Source organism: Aythya ferina, assembly GCF_964211825.1.
Source record: "Aythya ferina genome assembly, chromosome: 2".
NCBI lineage: Eukaryota > Metazoa > Chordata > Aves > Anseriformes > Anatidae > Aythya > Aythya ferina.
Window position 1 is genome coordinate 84,730,486 of NC_140297.1, and position 19,231 is coordinate 84,749,716.

Sequence of the window (19,231 nt, forward strand, 5' to 3'; positions counted from 1 at the left end):
AGTACACCACTGTAATAATACATTTTCACGTTCCATTTGTTAGTTCTAATATTGATTTTTTTTCAATATACCCTCTTTTTTCCCCCATAGAACTTATTTTACTATTACATAAAGTAACTTCGAAGTTTCCTTTATTTGAAGAATAACTTTTAACTTAAAAAAAAAAAAATAGTCCTGTATTTAATGGCTAAATAGCACACATCACCCAGTCCTCTAAGATTTTAACAGTGAAGCATATCCTCTCATTAATTTGGTTTTCCATGGCTCCATATTGCTACTGTGACAAATCTGTTGTTGAGGTGAGATGTATTATGAATGCACTTGTGAAAGAAGCACCTGTCTTTTATTTCCTGTGATTGTGCAAAATACTGGTCTCCTGGAACAGCACTTCTAACAAGGGGGCATCCTCTGCTAGTGTGTAAGATCATTCATTGTGGGTACTCCTGCACCCCTTCTTTGTCAATTGTTCAGCATAATACTGCTAGTCAGGGGAAAAGAAAGCCTTTCATTGTTTGTGATGTGATGTTTCTTTTTCCATTCTAGTATTTTGAGCTAGCAGTATGTGTCAGAAAGATATGAAATGAGGCCTTGAACTCTGAATCAGCACGGATAATTAGATTTTGGTTGATAAGAAAACCTTTACTAGCACCTTTTTGATGTGAAACTAAAGTGAACAGGTAGTTTTCTTATGCCAGTGCTTGGTATTCAGCATTGCTGGGTGGATTTTTTTGATGCAGTCAACAGGCTACCGAGTCATTCTTGGAGACTTAACCAGCAGTCGTGCCTGCTGGTATGCCGTTTTTCTTCTTTTTTAACTATGAGAGGAAATATTGTTGACAAATTTCAAACTACAAACTGGTCCTATTTGTGCTTATAGTAACACAACACAATTCTGTGAATTGTAGAAATAGAATGTGTGTGTGTGTGCAAGAGAAATCCAATGATATATGATTTCTCATTATAATAAATGTTGTATGTTCTACTGGTGCCTTAGCAGATTGCACAAATTTGATTGCATATCCTTACCTTTAACCATATGCATGAAATACAATTAAACTGTATAGCCATGAGAAATCCAGAAAGATCGTATGAAATTTTAGTTGTAAATCTTGTTTTTCAAACATTTTCTGAACAGCATATCCAGAAAACCTTTTTCTGTAACTTGCAGAAATCACCACTATCCCAGTTAGTCGGGGTTTGAGAACAGCACTTCCATAAGCGCTAGCTCTCCATAGTAACTCTGCCACCCATCTGTTACAACTGGAGTCAGACTGAGTTTTACTTCTGGGTACCAGCAAGTCATGGATGTGCCCAACCCTTTTCAAATTGTCTTGTTTTCTATTGGCTTGCTTCAATGTGGCTCCTATTCTGCAAAGTTTTTGTTGTCTGTGAAAGAACTTTCAGGAATGCTTAGCTGTTACAAAATGGTAGAGAATTTCTAGGTTTAGCAGAATATGTTCTAGTGCTTAGACATTTTCTCTTCTTTCTTAAAATCAGTGAAGTGATTGTTCCCACAGACAGTGTAACAGGGTAAGTTTTAAAGACTGCTTGCCCTATAGTATCTTTTTAAAATAATTCTGCTATTCATTAGTTTTGCAGTACATAAAGAGTGGAAGTTGGTGGAAATAAATGTTGTATATTACTTTCTATTCAGACCATGAAAAAGGCTTTCTTCTTTTTTAACGGAAGAACAAAATTCCCTATGTATACTGTTTGACTGAGCAGAGTATGCAATGCAATAGATATCGTAGGGGTCCACAGAGTCACCATACACAGTACAACACAACAACCTTGTTTGTTTTTGTTAACCTCAAATCAAAACATACATTTCAATAAAGCACCAGAAAAAATGGGACATAGGTCTGAGTCTTTGGAAAGCATCTGAAGTTTTGCAGTAATTGCAGTGTTGTTTCATGGTAGCTTTAATGTCACAAAACAGAAAATGGTAGTAGAGAGAGAGGAGTGATTCTGGAGTAGTCTCTGCCTACATATGCATAGACTGTCAAGCAGAAGAACAGCTAAATGTGCCCTAGAAAGGATTTAGTAGACAGGAAACAACAACAAAAAAAACAAAACAAAACAAAACAAAACAAAACAAAAAAACAGAACTCCATATGAAATTAGTTCAGTAAATATTTATGTGGTTTTAAGTGTAGTAATCTTATTTCTGCTTTGCACAGCAATTTTTTGCATGTATGCATCCTCTTGGCTTACTAGACACATAAAGGAAAAAGCGCAAGCTAACCTTTAACTCTGGCCTTAGTATTGCTCCCTTGAAATGTTTACAGATTTAACTCTTCTTAAAAAATGTAGATTTGAATATTGTTGTTTTCCATTCAAATTATAAAGAATGCATCTGGCTGCTACACTCTAGATGTCTGGAGATGTTGGAATTTATTCCTAAAGAATCAGTGTGAAGAAGATGGGCACGTGCATTTATGTTGATTTAAAATGAGTGTCAGTGAAGTGAATGTCAGTGTAATGATTTAGAAAGAACCATTCTTATGCTGCATAAGCAAGAGAAAAATCCTGCACACATATCTAAGCTCCAATCTCAGTATACCAACTTAAGGGCAGTGAGTATTAGTAGAAAGCCTAAAATACATTATAGAATTTCCTGCTATTTCTCCTTGTCCAAACTCTCAAAGTTTGCACATCTTCAGTCACACATCTTGAAGTCAAACATCAACAAAGCACTTAAGGATCCGACCAAATTAAACGAATTATTGTGATCCAGAAAAAAGTATGTATTCTAACAATGTGAAGGGCTTATATAGGTTTAGAATAAAAATTGCTTTCTTCCACTTTCATCAATCAGTTTTATATGAGATAGGATCCGGTTACATCAAGATTGCAATCTGTGCAAATTTCAGATATTTAACAGCCCTCTCATGATTCAGTGCCAATCCATTTTTACTCAAAATCGTTGACCTCTGCAACAAGAGTGAGATCCCTCTGTATTTGATAGTCATAATAAATTTCTCTAATAAATATACTGCTAGATTGCATGCTCTGTGTACTGCTGCAATAGATGCAATGACTTTTCAGTGCCCGTTGCATTCTTTTTCCAGCAGAGCTTTTCTGAGACAGTGATGCATATTAGCACATTGAAATGAAACAGGATGGCCATTCACAATGTTTCAATGAAACAGAACGTGCTCAGACTGCTGCATAATTAATTACCCCTTGGAGATATTATTTCATGTGGAGTAGATTTTCTTCTATTAAATTGCCATTTATTTGTGACCTTTAATTTATCATAAACAGTCTCCTTTCTACATCCTAGGCAGCAACAGAGAACAACAATAAATTGTTCCATTGTTCTCCTTAAGTGACACTTACAGCTTGGCAGAGTTACAAGGAAGCCAGTATGTTTGCAATTTGGGAGCTAAAATAAAGGGCTTTACAAGGTATTTTCCATCCATTGCTCCCAGCAACATTTTACATCCTCGGAATTTTAGAAATACAGTTAATTGTCGTGATTTCTCTTTCCAAAAGTTTCTGGGAGAAACAGCTGGTGGCATCCTGTTCCGTTAGTGCATTGGCCTCCTCGGGTGTTTAAAAGAAGTTCTTAATGCTAAGCCCAGGTGCCCATCTGAGCCTGCTTAGTCACTTTCCTTTCTTCCCTCTGACCCCTTTTTGGGGGGCTTGGGGAGCCCCTGTGCTCACCCCTGCCCCAGGGAGGGTGGATTTATCTGAGGGAAGGCTGGTAGAAACAGAGTCAGCGCTGGTTGTTTATTTTCTTCAGACCCTGAAATGTCGCTCTTCCTTCTCAAATGCATACCTGGTGTGCAATAGAATGAGGCAGAACTGACCTCAGCTCCACTGTGACATTTAGAGAGAAGACTACTGAAATGCACACTGAAATTTTATGACTCCCAGTCGCTAATGGTACAAGTTGTTGATTGATAGATGATGGTAGGCACTTGACCATCATGTTTCAGAAAAGGGGACTACTTTTCTACTTTGTAAGTAGAAAGTAGCTATTTCTTGAAAATCTGGATTGATTTTTTTCTTAATTATTTTTTAAGGCTAAAATGCAAGTAGTCTAATCCGTCAGCCTTTTAGCTAAACATTGCCAGCAAATAATGAAGAGTATGTACTGTGATTTTATTTTATTTTTTAAGTAAAATGAGTACATTTACTTTCATTAAAAGCATCATTAAGAGAAGTGCTCATTTTGGAGTCTAAGCTGATGCAGTTTTATTCAGATGAAATATTTGAATATGAAGCTCGTATTTCTGTGAAAGAAAGGGAAGGCTGTTTTTCATGAAAGAACCTTGTATACAAAATAATCAAATAGCTGTTATCCTCCAGCATTCAGATTGCGTAGATGTCGGCCAACTGAGATGTGCAGTGCGAAGAAGGCACTTGAGCAGGAAATCCTTGGGAGCAAGCTAAGCCTTTTCGACTTGAGCAGAATAATTGAATCGCTTACCCGCTCGCACCTCTCTCTCCAAAGACCCATAATAAGCTTTCCCAACCGCGACCGCATCCCCAGCGATCTGGCGGGAGTTTGTGGGAATCCGTCAACCATTTCTCTTGTGCCTTGGTGCCTTCTTCAGCATCTCCTGCTGCCGGGCGAGGCAGTGCAGGCCTGCAGGGATGGGTGTGAAGGGTCCCGCATGGGCAGCTGTCTCTGGGCTTGGGGCCGAGGGCAGGATGGAGGGGAGAGGCAGGTGGCCCTCGCCTTGTAGCCTCGTCTGTTGGGGTTGTGTGTGTGCTCATGAGGGTGTGGGCACGAGCGATGGCGAGTGCTGCTGGCTAAGTGTACAGTTAGTTGAGGGAAAATGCAGGTGATATAGTTCAGTTGAATTTTATGAATTTACAATATGATTGTATGATTTATGACTCATGTGTACTTTATGAACTATGCTACGACTCAATGATTTGAGAGAAAAGATTCATGGTTGCATGTGGGGAACTCCACCAAGTTGAAAAGCAGCAGCAAGCGCCCTGAACACGGCGTTTCACACGATGGGGACCACCCAGCCAAACCACCCAGCTTGTGGTGAACTCAGCTCCAGGCTGTGCCGCCTCGAGGGCCCGGAGGGGGCGAGCAGCACAAGGGGCACGCCGCCATTACGGGGCACGCCGCCATGATGGGGCGCGGGGCTGCCCGCAGAGGGGCGGTGGGCGTGGCTCAGCGGAGCGATGGGCGTGGCTCGGCGCTGTGATGGGCGTGGCTAAGCGGGCTGGAGGGCGGGGCTCAGCGGGGTGATGAAACGCTGCCTGCACGGCGCGGCGGGGGTACGCGCGCTGTTGCCATGGCGACCTTTGTGCCTGGCTGCGCTCGGCCCAGCCGGCGGGGCGGGCGGGCGCCTCGCTGCTCCTGCTCCTGCTGCTGCTGCTGCTGCTGCTGCTGCTGCCGCTGCCGCCCCGGGCATGCCCGGCCGTGCCCTCGCCGCGGTTCCGAGTTGGCGGCGGCGCCGTGCCCTGCAGGGTTGAAGCCGCTTCGGGCGGGCGGGCGCCGCAGGTAAGGGGCCGGGGGCGGCTTCCGGCCGGGGGGAGGCGGCGGTGGCGGGGCGGAGGGGGCGCGGGGCGTCCATTTTGGAGCCCGCTGGGGCTGGGGCTGTGCCTGTGCCGCGCTCGCCCTGCCTGTCCCGGCCGAGGGGCGCTGCCAAGTTGGGCGCTCTGGACCTGTTGCTGTGCGCTTCTACCCAATAAAAGCTGCTCAATAAACAGCGATGTGTCCAACGAGATTGATATCTCCTTCTTCTTTCTTGTCAGACTGTAATATTAAGTGGGAGTGAGTTGCGTTCCTCGTAGTTCTGTGTAACCTCGAAGTCCTGAGCGAGCTTTCCAGGCAGACCGAAGCGTAGAGGGGTCGGCTGACTCGAAACTCATTACAGATTAATGAAAGCGATGCGTGGTTATGACCTGCTCAGCTCACCTGGTGCTACTGAAGTCCCAGGGCGATGTGGCTGCCTGCTCCAGGAGCTAACTAATTTAATTTCACGTGCAAGTCAGTTGTGTGAAACACTTCGAGCAGCCTTTTCTGACACGGGTCTGCGTGTAAAGTAACAGGGCACTTACTGGCCTCACCTTCTGGCCGAGTTCAAGAGAAATACCTGAAATGCTTGAGAGATAAACGAATCCCCCGGTGCCTAATACTTACTACAAAAAAAAGTGCACATAGCAATAGATTGGTTCTAGGTATTGATTCGAGATACTGCAAAAGTATGTTGTGGATTAATACTGTTAATTAGGGGAGTGTGATTTTTGGCTTAAATGAATAAGCATGGACCCTCCAAAAGCTCTGAATCAAACATACATCTTTAATTCTCTTTTGCTATTGCTGTGGGGGTTAGATATTGTTAGAAACGAAAAGCTTTCTAGATTAAACTAGCCTTATTGCTCAGTCTTAAGGTAAGGACTGGTTTCTGCTCTCTCCCTGCCCTTCCCCTCTTTTTTTTTCTTTTTTTTAATAGTATATTCTGGAGCATATTTTAATCCCTTCAAGATGAGGGAATAATTTTATCTCAAAAAAGTTTGGTGAAACTAAATCAGCGTTTGACAGGCATTCAGTAGCGTAAATGCCCAGTTGTTCCAAGCTAGTTCCGAGTTCAGGTTGCATACAGCTTTTTGTACATGAGAAGCGTCCCATTCTCCTCTCCCTTGCTCTGAAAGGCAAAGTGTGGAGACTCCAGTCTGGTGGGATATGGGGTGGGCACTGAGGCAAACCAGCACTGGGTAGTGAGGGACTTTGCAGGGTGTGCTGACAGGAGTGAAGGACCTGACATTGCCTTAGGGTTTGGTTTCAGACTCCTTTTCTAAAATCCCCTGAGTCTGGTGTAGAAATCCAAATTGGGTGAAGTCCCTAATCGAGTGCACTCTCTGTGGAACCCAGTGCAGCTGATAAATATTTCAAGAAGCTGAAAGTTAGTGATACATTTTAAATGCATTGCTAAGCTGAGAGACTTCATGGTCCTTTGCATGCACATTTGCATTATTCATTTGTGCTTTGCAGGTAGATAATGGGTCAAATTTATCTTTAGTATTACTCCACCGATTTCTGAGTAACTGTACTAATTCAACCATATGTATATCTTGATTTTTTTTGGAAGTTCAAGGCAAAGCTGGACTTACTTCAGTGATTTTTATTATACAGGTGGAAGTTGTTTATGTAGAAACTAATAATGTATCAGTGGCTTAGGCACTCCTTCATTAAAGTAGTCATAAGCAGAAGGTATCATTTATATATATTTTTTTTTTACTTATTTTTATGGAAAAAAGAAAACAAACAAAAAAAATGTTCAGTCTTCTAGTTGCTGCTTTAGTCTTCTATTTGTTGGACCCAAAGATAACTGACAGATATGTGATAAAACTGCTGTCTGCCTGTGGGAAAAACTCATCCTAATAACCTACTAAATTAGAAGGTCTTGACACACTTTTTTTTTTTTTTGAGTATGATACTTTTTTACAGTAGAAACTTTTTCCCTATTTTACATAGCTTTTTGTGCAGTGGGTCCATGATACGCTTTCTACATTTGTGTGCGTGCATGTATGTATATAAATATGTGTGTAAGCTGAATGCTTGCCAGTATCCTAATTATATTAGGGACTTCTCTCTCTTAGATAGAAGTAACAGAAAATGGAATGGCGAGCCTTGATCAAACACAAGATGTAACATGCTGCTATCAGGTTGGGTGTTCGGATGGGGGAGTAAACAGTGCATCTGATGGACGCTGCTAGCCCTACATTTGAATCTGGTGTATGAAATTGGTCATTCTTTTATTAGAGTTTTCTTGAATTTTTTTTTTTTTATTTTTTTTTAGAGATCAGTACTGTAGGAAATAATTGGGAACATTTTAATGAGAAACTTCAAATATTTCTTTTTTGAGATTCAAAGAGGTCCTTTCAGAAGAGTGCTAGCAGCAGTTCACGCTGTTAGGAATAGCTTCTTCCAGAGGTCTCGACCTCTGGCATGAAGCTCTCAGTATGGCCATGCCATTAATCTGCCTGTGAAAAAGCTCGCCTGATACTTAAGGCGGGCACCTCATTTTCCCAGCTTTGAACATGTGCCCTGTGTGGCTGCAGAGCTGTGAATCTGTCTCAGTCCATAGCAAATGCTACCGAACTGTGTTTTGTCAGGATCTGGAAGAAAAAGCCCTGGGAAACACAGCTGGCTGCCAGTCAGGGTAAGGCTTTCCCTGCACACCCTGCACCTCACCCTCTAAATTTGCGGTGTGTGACCATGCTTCTCAGCTCAGGGCCCTGGTTGTACAGCAGAGGAGTGAAGCGGGGCAGATCAAAACTTTGGAGTGGATAGGAAAAAAGCATAAAGTATAGTTAGTATAGTGCCTGTGAATTATCCATGTTGTTTAAAACTTGTGCTTTGACCAATGCTAAAAGTTTCCTTCTTAGTGGATTGAAATACCCTGAAGCTGAACAACTTCCACAGCTGTAGAAGTTGTTGGATTGGATGCTTCTCCCTGTTGGGCTAAGAAACGCTGTAAGAGGATGAAATGAGCGTTCAGTGACAGCCACTGCTGAAGCCTTAGGCAGTGAAACAGATAATATTTGAAACAGTGAGATATAACATTAGATCCTTTGATGATGACCTGGCACTGAGGAAAATGTCACTGTGTATTGTCTTGCTGTGGCCTTCATTTCACTGATAGTGATGAATATTGATTTTTGTCTTCATTAAAAGGAGGCTTGCATTGTTTAAATAGCATCATCAGTGAGTGTGTGTGTGGCATGTGCCAAGATAATTTGATCATGTAATAAAGATTTATATTGACTATAACCATTCTCCTAGGGTTGTACAAGTGTTGTCTAAGGATATTTGTGCCTGGAGTGGTAGCAAATCGTTCATTTGGGAACTGCGGGCAGATGTCTTTGCTTTCTAGTACATAGTTTGCTTTCTAGCTCTATGCTGTGGTGAGAGAAAGGTAGGCTGCTTGTCCAGCCCACAGCGTGGCCCAGCAAACTGCACAGGAAACAACAGCATCCTCCTGCCAGCCTTGGTTGTGCAGGTGCTCATCTCGTACTCGTGAAACCTCTGCATCTTCATGTGTTTCAGTTTCCTTGTGGTAATTCTAAGGTAAAACACGGTTGAGTTAGCCTCTGTCTCTTGGTCCCCTCATTCTTTTGGTTTTGAGTGAATTTATTAGTATTATAGTTTCAGTATTTATAGGCAGTTCTATCTTGATTTCTTACCTTAGCTGACGTGGTTCCCTTTTCAATGTGTATAACTTCAACTTTTCTGAATTGCTGAAGATTACAAGCATGCTGAAGTGATGCCAAAATCTAACATTCTCTTGCATAGATATGAAAGTTCATCCATCATCAATAATATCAAAGGGGTACTTTTGGCTAAAATGTAAATAATAACATAAAAGTGAAGAGGCTATATTACATATATTTTTTTAATAATTATTATTATTTTAGTGGCTTATCTTAAGATGGGCCAATATTTTATCACTGGCCCCAGTGATAGCACAAACCTTGTAATGTTTTTCTTTTGGACTGTCAAAGCTGTTTGTTCTCACATTTTGGTCAACAAGCAAGAAACTTATAACTTGGAAAACTTTTAAGTTCTGCAAGAGATGATAAATTGTCAATGAGTACAGAAAAATAATTTTAAAAGATCTGATAGCAGAGGTTTAAAAAAAGATTTTTAAAGTTTTTTCTTCTGTCCTTCAAGGATGAAGTGTTATGCATCAGCGCTGCTCTGGTTTCAGAGCGGTTTTCCTTTGGCTCCACAGCTGACTCATCTGGTTTGGATGTGCTAAAAAATTCAGTGGCCACATTTCAGATGGAGTGTTGAGCATACAAATGGCTCAGTGTGAGTTTTCTAAGTTCTCTTCATGCTCGGGCTGTACTCCTTTTCTTCAGCTTGCACTGGCCAGCGACATATTTTTTTTTGTCTTTCCTAATGCTGGAAGCCATTATTTGTGCACAGCCAAATACTCCTAGGCTATGACAATTTTTAGAAAACTTTCCACATAACTGATGCTCAGACTTACCCTGTGAGTCCTTCAAAAAAGCTTCTATCAGTTTAGTCCCTGCCATTAGCTTGGGAGGGAACTGTCCCTTGGTTCTCATGTGAAATTCAGTGCTGTTAAGGAGGAAACCTGTGGCTGCTGGGTCAAAGAATATATTTTTAATTTGTTTCCAGTGCTTTCTTTTCTAACCAAATCAGTGACTTGCGATAAAAGCCAGAACAAGTTCTCAGATGGTTTTAAAAAAAGATAATGAGATCTACTGAAGTTAGTGCAGCTTAACTGACCTGGAGAAGGTAGGTCTGTGCTGGGTTGCTTTATGGTACGCTTCCAGCTGTGGAAGAAACTTACCTGAGCTTTCAGGGGTCATAGGTCTTCTAGTGTGACGTTGTTTCAGCAAATGCACAGCTGCTTTAAGTGACTTCGGGCATACTGAATGAAATCACATATTGGTATAACCTGTGGAGGAGGAAATATCACCAGCTTTATCTACAAAAATTGCTCAAAGCTGTTCATCTAGAAAGATGTGGTTAAAAGAACAAAAAATGTATTTTGTGTATAAACTGTTAAAAAACATTTTAACTAACTCTTTCAGCATCCTAATCAAGTTTGTTTCCTTCTAAACAGTAATGAGGTTAGACATCACAGTAGAAAAGCATGGGCTCAACATTTGTAATGCTTCAGAGACTGACTTGTTTTAGTTTAATTTTTACAAAGAACAGATACTTAAAAAATAATTCCCAATAAGTGATATGGTGGTGCTAGGATTAGATTAATAGTTGTTTTTTTTTTCTTCTAAATGATTAATTGAACAAGCATATAGAAAATAATATAGAGCAGTTTTATTCTAACTATTCACATCCTCGTATGTAGTATAAAACTTGTATCGAGTAGCCCTTGCATTAACCATATTTCCTTCTTTTGACTCCATTTACTTTAAGCCTGGATGCTCTGGTACTGTAATGCTAGTAATTTTCATCAGAAGTAATAGAGCTTCTGTAAGAGATGCTGTGCATTCACAATCAAAACATGAAATGTAGTGAAATTGTAGTTACAGGGGTAGGAAATTATTTTCAGTATAACATAATGGAGTATATAGATTTTTCATTCATTTTTGTCATAGGGCTTCAACTCTGGATGTTTCTCACATCCATTTTTAGAGCAGATCAGAATGCATCTCCAGTATCTCATTACCACAGATAGCTGCATTTACTGATGTGCAGACAATCCATGTTTTATTGTGGTGCTGGTTGTTTTGTTTTTGTTTTTCTTTTTTTAAAGACCATTGTTCTAATATTATTTCCAAGGTTAAATAGCTATTATTTTGTTAGCTTTTCAGCTATTATTTTGCTATTGCTCTAGGTACCCTATGCAATTTATTCTAATAAATAGTTAAACAAGAAAAACTTTCTCTTTTAAAGTGTACCCATAACAGGGCTTTTCAAGTGACAATGTCCCTCTTAAAGTTCTGCAGTTGTTTAAAAGCACATGCAGATTTATATACCGTGCAGATTTACATAAATGTAAACAATATCAAAATGAGCTCTGCATTTAAATAAGAATTTTACCTAGAACGTGCATGTAATGCTGTGTTCGTTCCACAAGTTGCCTTTGAAGACTAACATTTCACAAAACACTCTTCCTAACACTTTTGTTCACAGTACCTTTTACTTTGACAGTGTGTTATTTTCACAGTGCTTAACAGTAATTTAAAATTACATCGTTAATTTAATGTTAAATTATCATATGAACCTGTGCAGTGCGTAATAAATACTGTAGGAGCTGAATGTCATATATTGTCACTAAGTTCTGGTATGTGTAGGACTTTAACTCAGGCATGCTTTCCTCCGTTCTGAGGTGCTAAGTGCTCACTTCCAGGTGGCTGGCTGGGCCAGAAGTTAACTTGCTTTGTAGTTGCAGCTCTGTGCTGGACCTGAAGATAAGTCTAGACTTCAGGGAGGGCAAAGGAGGCTAAACAATATGCAGATCCTTTAAAAGGTTCTCGGGGTCTGTTTTTTGTTCAGACTTCCAGCTCAGAGATCAATCCTTCTAACTCCAAAGGAAAGGCTGCTGCTCTTTAACAGCATGCTAACAGGAGATCGATGGTCGGAAGGAAGGAAGCAAGCAGCAAGACTTACAAATCCATCACCATGTGTTGAGTGAGACCCAAAGCACCTTTCCGGTGTTCTTGTATGCATTTGGATATTAGGTTCCACTAAAGCAGGATGGATCAAGAGATTGGGAAGGAGTTCTTCTGTGCACTCAAAGAGTACGCTATCCAGAGGACTACCTGAAAACATTACCTGAAAGTTACAGGATTTCATTTCATGGATAAGCTGTTACAGCGCCTTCCTCAGACTTGCATGTTTAGGGCATCTTTGTTAGCCTGTTGTGTCAGGATCTTTAAATTTTGTCAGTTTCCCCATGTGTCAGGGAAGATTTGCATACAAACAACAGCACCTCTCCAGAGCATGTGTGCTATGTTTGTGAATTTCTCCCTTTGCAGAAAATGTCACCTGTACTGGGGTTCTGGAAACACCAATAGACCACTGAGTATGCGATTATGTATTTATACCCTCAGCATCTGAAATGACGTGGTACATCTCAGCCTTTGAGTTGCAGTGGAAATCATGCTTGGTGATATTTAAGAGAAACAAACAGGCAGGATAATTTTGCCTAAGGTTCAGTTTGTCAACCACCTTCCTGCAGGTGCATGCTCTTAAGTGCTAGTGTTTCACAGGATAAGATGCTAGCTGCTTGAATTAGTAGCCAAATCCCATATGTTTTGGACTGTGAACTATTGTTATTGTATATAAACAACAAAGTCATTGAACAGCCATGTAATTGTAGGTGATTACCATCTAGCCCATGTTTAGGTTCAGAAATACAGCACTGACAAGGAGACCGTCGCTTGTAATCACAACATGTGACAGCAAGTAAGGCGCGTGTGTCCAATACACCATACCAGCACAAACCTATCATCAGGACAGCTATCATAATTATATTGGGGTTGTTTTAGGTGTTCTCATATTTGAAGTGTTTGCATAGTTGATGAGACCATTGAGGAAGTCTTGAGCAGTTGGAAGGGTGTCTCGTCTGCCAGACTGCGTGGTGGTCTTACTTGTACTGGATCTCCTGACTGTGATAGTCATCTTCTCCAGCTTATACAACTTTCAGAAACAGCATTTTCTTTGACATTACTGTCTTTTTTTTTTTTTTTTTTTTTTTTTTTTTTTTAATTTTAACTAGGAATAAAGCATGTCACATCAGGAGTAACCAACTGTGTCAGTGATTCTGGCAGTGCTGCACCACTTCCTTTCCTCTGTTAGGCTTTTACTCGTGTTCGCTCCTGCCATCCTACCTTGTTATGAATGAGGCTTGCTAAGTTCCCGAAGGCTGCTCTGGCTTAGGGCTGTCCTTCTCTTGCCTGATGTTATGTATTGAAGCATATGGTATGTTTTTCAATGGGAATTGCATGAGTTCATCTAAAAGCAGAAGTTATTTTTTTTTAACTGAATTCTGTGTTCTTTTTTAGTTGTTGATGTGCTTAGAAATTGCACATATGGCTATAGTAAACTTGCTCCTAGGGATAAGTGAAGACTCGTTTGCTCATAAACAGAAATGCAAATGCAAAAATTACTTTTTTTTTTTTTTTGAGTGCAGCTTTATTTTTTCTGTAAATACATGCAGATTAAAGTGTGTCTTGTAGAGTAAACTTTTGAGTTTTCAAACATTTTTTCAAAGTAATTGAGATTTTTAAAACAAAAATTAATTCAGATATTGATCCCAACTATTAGTTTCTGGGTTGCTAGAAATAAATTCAGTATTTTGAATGTTCAAAATCTATGATATTGTTTAGACTGTCAATATCCCTTTATTCCATTTCTTTCCTGTAGTATGTTCAGAAACTTGGGGCTACTGCATTGCTTCAGCTCGGAGAGTCTGGCAGCAGTGATTATTACTGTTTCCTATTCTTACTTCTAGTTTTCAGCATCAGCATTATACTGCCCCAGAATGGAAATGAGCTTGGATAAACGTAGAGGCAAGGTGTCCAGACACTGGTTTCTGTAAATAACCTCCTTTTGTCAGTAAGTAGTACAACAGGGATGGCTGTGGCCTGCATGCAAGATAAGGCAGCCAAACAAATTGCCTGGTTGGATGTGACCTCCAAATAGACTCTGGATATATCTTTGGACAAACTCTGAATGGATTTGTTTTTAAGTCTTTTGTCCTGCCAGGGACTCCTGTCCTTACTTTTACGTTTGTATGACAGGAAACACACAGAATCTGTGTCCTAATTAATACTGGCTGTTGAAAAACAGAAATGCTGTCCATAAAATCAGTGCAACTTGTATTGGGACACAGGCATGTTACCCAAGCTGTTGCACAACCTGCTTGTGTAACTATTCTTCCTTTAAACTTTTATTTTCAGTGTTTTTGGAAAGCTTAACCAAATGGCTTTGTTTTTTATTATTTTGAAGAAATCAGCTGCAATTTTGAGATGGCACAGGGACTTGAAGTTGTCTCATTGATTTTTCCGAATGACAGAGTAAGTTTATTTAAGAAAAAATGCTATTCCCTTTAAAAATGAATAAGTCTCAGAAGGCAGTTTGGAAAAATGAAATCTGTACACTGAGGGAAATGAAAGTGCTTCTGCATGTGCTCTGATTTTTACGGGAACTTTTGGGCAATAGGTTGGCCTCCTTTCCAATGGGAGCTCAGTCACTATTGATGGTCTGCACTGCCCCTACTCTTTCCAGATGCCTTTCTGTCATGACATAAAAATACTGCTACGTGTTAGGGAATTACTGTTCATTACGTATTTTTGTTATCATCTCATGCTGGTCCCTGAGGATATTTTGAAGCATGCACTAAGAGGGAACTTATAGCTGTGAAGAGCACTGACTTTTACTCTGCATTTATATATATTTTTTGTGAAGTTGAAAATTGATTTCAAAAGATCAGTTTGGCCTAGTTTACCAAAACATCTGCTGAATTCATGAACAGCTTGTCTGAGCTCAACAGCAGGAGAAGCTGTAGTCGATCAGTTCTGCCCTCTTCAGCAGGTGTAATTTCAGTTGATGGAAATTGCAATACATGGTTTCAGGGGACGTGTGGATAATGTGTCCAGATGACAGCAGCATCAACAAAGTATAGAAAAAAAACATGGGCAGATGTTTGGGATATTCTGTCTACATGGATACATGTGCTTAAATTCACTCTAATGGAGTTTATCTACTGTCACGTTGTGGTTCGCTGTGTTACGGAGAAGGATTTTATGGTAGGCTGCTAATCTTACAAAACAGTCCACCTGTTGCAGCAGCCATGTAGTGAGCGTACTGTCTCAGTTGCTGATTTTCTTTAATATTTTTTTTCTTGTCTTTCTTGTTTTTTCCTTTCTTTCCAAACTTATTTAAACGTTAAGTTTGCTTTGTGGTTTTGGTATCTAGAAGGCTGTTGTTGTGAGAAAACAAGACTGGACACCTTGTACCTTCACAGAGAGAGAGAGAAGATAAATTACACACTTTTCAAACTTCATCCTTGGGGGAAAAAGAAAAGCCTGAAAGCCCATAGGTTTATTTAACTGAATTATTTTTGCCTTTGGTTTTCCGTTGTGTGTGTGCACCAGGAATGTAGTCAACTCTGAAATGAACAAAATAAAACTTTGGCCAAACCCAATCAATATAATATTAAAATCCTTAATTGTTTTTAATAAAATCCTTAGATCATTAAGTTATTAATCATTGTTCTTCAGGCCTGTTTAAGTATAAATTAAACTGGTGGTGAATCTAGGTGTCCTATAATCAAAAGGTCTTGTTGTCAGTCTGCAGGTATGAGTAGATTATCCTATGTCTTCCAGGCCCTTCTCTCTCCATTCCCACTACTAGAATTATAAAAATTATAAGTCATTGTGGCTTGCAAATTTAAATGCAATTTTTTTGTAAGGTTAATTCAAAATCGTATCAAACTGAGTTTTTTTTTTAAAGCAGATGTGAGCATTTAAAGGGGTTTTTATCTGTCGTTCGTTTAATGCAGCATGAAATTAACATCTGAATCGCACAGCAAAACTTCAGTAAATAAGATTCAGTATTTATTAGGAGACCTCATTATTCTACATACACTGTGATATTTTTTTAAAGTATATTTTTTTCTTCTTTCTAAACTGTTCAAGACGTTTCCTGCTGGTTTTCAACAAAGCATTTTGTGTTCATGTTTGTAATTAGATCATTTACATATGGTGGTTGTCATTTAAATTTGGCACTTTGAGTAGTTACAGTGTCTTGGATCTGATTATCTAAAGCTTTCCCAGCTCTAAATATTTGAATTTATGGTTCAGAACACATAGTTCTTGTCCTTTTAACCCAGTGTTATTTCTCCCATGACTGCTTCTAAAGTTTCTTTCACCATATGTAACTTTGTAGCCTCCGTTTTATTGGGAGTTAAACTATGGAGTATTTTTCTAGGTAAAATGTTGTGAATTATCTTGACTTAAGTTCTGTATTGAGAGCAATGGGTACTATATTGCTACAGAGATTCCTGCCATCCTCTTTTTGTGAGAAACGTAGTGATGAGAATGGTAGAAAATGTGCCCAGAGTAGTAACATGCATAAAACTGCCTGTAAACTCAATAGCAGGTAAACCAAAGCATGTTTTCCTGGATTGAGAGATGCTCTGCAAGTTTGCCAAATGAAACTAAAATTCTGTTCGTAAATAAATAATTGGTACCCACTTCAACAGCCTCCAGGAGGATTCTTCCCCAGATTCTGATAATAATGAGGTTGCCGAACTCCATAATAGAAAAAGGGTTAGTTTTTCGTAGTTCCTCTTGGATGTAGAGACTGCCTTATGCATCTGGGATGAGTGATTCTGAGGGCTCTGTACTACTTCCCTGTGTTGAGCACAAACTGGAAGAAGAGGGAGGAACTGTTCTGCTGTATGGGGATATGAAGCTGCTGAATGGGAAGGGATCTGATTTATAAGAGCTAGATTTTTTTCAAAATCCCTGAAGTAGTGTTACACTTGTAGAGGGTTTTGCTCTTGGGGGAGGGGAAGGGGGGTACATAAAGTAGCTGGAGATGCTTTATTTTCTGATGTAGCTGTCAAATGCATCCCAAAACACTGTTGCAAATGGGTCTCTGCCCACTTTTTTTGAATGTATTCAAGGGAGGGAAGGCTGTATTGCTTTCTCCCTTTCTCTCTCTTTATGACTTTGCTGTGCAATGGACATGAGCCAGATAAGTGTCTCTCTCAGTCAATGCAGCCTCTTGTTTGAGGAAATGAAGTAGAGTGGAGTGAGTACAGTCAGTGCATCCCATTAAATTATTTCTTTCATTCTAATGCAAGTGACTTTGCTTTTGGAAAACATATAGACTTTGCCAGCCATGTAATAAGAAAAATCAGTCTTTACTGAATAAAAATCAAGCTTTAGGAGTGGGAAACCAACACAATAATAATACAAGTTTTGGTAGAGATGAAATTTGGCTTAAAAACCTGACTTCAGTACACTAAATATTTAGGCTTCCTTTTTATGCCAAAGATTAAATCACTTCATAAATTCCCAGCACTTGCTAAGTAATCAGTCTGATTTCACATTTTCCTCCTCAAGTGGTTACATAATCTGATATATGCAAGGAATAGACAACAGAGCAGACCCAGCAAATTAAGCAGTCTTTCTTCTATTCTTACAGTTTAGCATTGCAAATGCCACTAGTACTTGTGTATTCTGGACTGCAGAGACTCCTCTGGAAAGGCTAGTCAATGTTTTCTGCTCCTGAGACGGTATTTCTCTTAGTAACCTTGGAAGGTCTCGTTGCAAAAACGGGGTGCGCCATTTAATCCCAGGCACCAGGACATGCTGGGGGCCAACCAGGTGGAAAACAGCTTTGCAGAAAAGGACCAGAGGGTCCTGGTGGGTGCCAAGTTGAACATGAGCCAACAGTGTGCCCTTGCAGCAAAAAAGCCTGACGGTCTCCAGGGCTGCATTAGGAGTGCTGCCAGCAGGCTGAGGGAGGTGATTCTTCCCTTCTGCTGAAGCTGTGGTGGGGCCACAGGGCTCCCTCTGACCATCAGAAAGTGTTTCTGCCCTTTGCAGGTGACTGGCACAGGTGGTTCAGACAGGTGGTGGAGTCTGCCACCCCCTTGGAGGTCTTCAGAAACCATGCCGGTGTGGTCCTGGGCTGCCTGCTGTAAGTGGCCCTTTCTGGGCATGGGAATAGGACCAGATGACCATCAGAGGTCCCTTCCAACCTCAACCCTTCTGTGATCCTGCAAAGATTTCTGTCATGTGTGTTCAGGGCCTAGTGTGGTGCTGAGATACTGCCTTGTGGTGTCCGAGCAGGTGGCTTGCAACTGGCCAGAGTCATCTCATGTCCTCGATAGGCTGTGCAAGCGTGCGCTGCCGTTCCAGGTTCACAGCTTAAGCTAGCCAAGATCATTCAGAAATGTCAGCCTTCATCTGTACGCGTGAAGTAAGAGCAAGGGCCCAGGCACGGCCTTGGTTCGTGGCAGGAGCGGTTTTCCTCGTGCTGCCATGGAGACGGTGCCTGTGTCTGTGGCACTCAGGCGCTGCCAGGTCTGGGGAGCAGGGAGCCTATGTTTCGCTGAGCCCCCGCTCCCACCGCGGTCAGGGGAGGCAGATTTAAGATGGGAGGTGACCATAGCTTGGAAACTGTGGCTGGAGATCAGTTCTTACACCCCCACACCCCTTCCTGCCATTGTATTAGCTTGAGGTGCTGAGTTTAAAATTCAGTGTGGTCTGGCTTGTTTTGTTTGTTTGTTTGTTTTGTTTTGTTTTTTACTTTGCCTTACTTCAGCAACTCTGATACCAAAAAACAGTCTGTTCTGAAAAGGGAGCACGAATTCCTATCTGCTTGCTCTGTGCTCATGCCCTGGGGCTGTAACGATACACATTATATGTACCTGGTCTTGCATGGAATAGTTGGAGGTAATGATGTTGCCAGAATAAGGCTTCTGCATTCATCACGCAGGGTTAGATCCAGTTTTGATTGTTGTCTTTTGCTATAATAATGACTTAAACTTCAGGTGACTTCTACAGCAATGTCAATGAAATACCCTGATTGCAGTTACGGAACAAGTTGATTCATTGATTTGAATTACTTTCTTCCCATTTTGATGATAAATACCAATGATTCCTATGGCATTCTTATTTTATAATTGTACTGTAGCTGTAAGGCTGGTTATCTCTGCTTGTAAGGAACATCCCTGTAGAGATGCTTCTGTCCATTTTCATCTACTGACGTTTCAGTGGCAGATGACTAGTG

At 40.5% G+C, this 19,231-nt stretch overlaps 1 protein-coding gene across 5 annotated transcripts in view; it reads left to right on the forward strand.

Annotated features, from left to right (window-relative positions):
- Positions 1-19,231, forward strand: part of CTNND2 (catenin delta 2) — a 642,859-nt gene that overhangs the window by 217,327 nt on the left and 406,301 nt on the right. The window contains exon 1 of one of the 5 annotated variants that reach the window (XM_084509614.1): positions 5,342-5,476. The exons of the other annotated variants lie outside the window; for them this stretch is intronic. The gene's annotated coding sequence lies outside the window, so the exon portion shown is untranslated. Of the gene's footprint in view, positions 1-5,341; positions 5,477-19,231 lie in introns of those variants that run through there. 5 annotated transcript variants of the gene reach the window in all.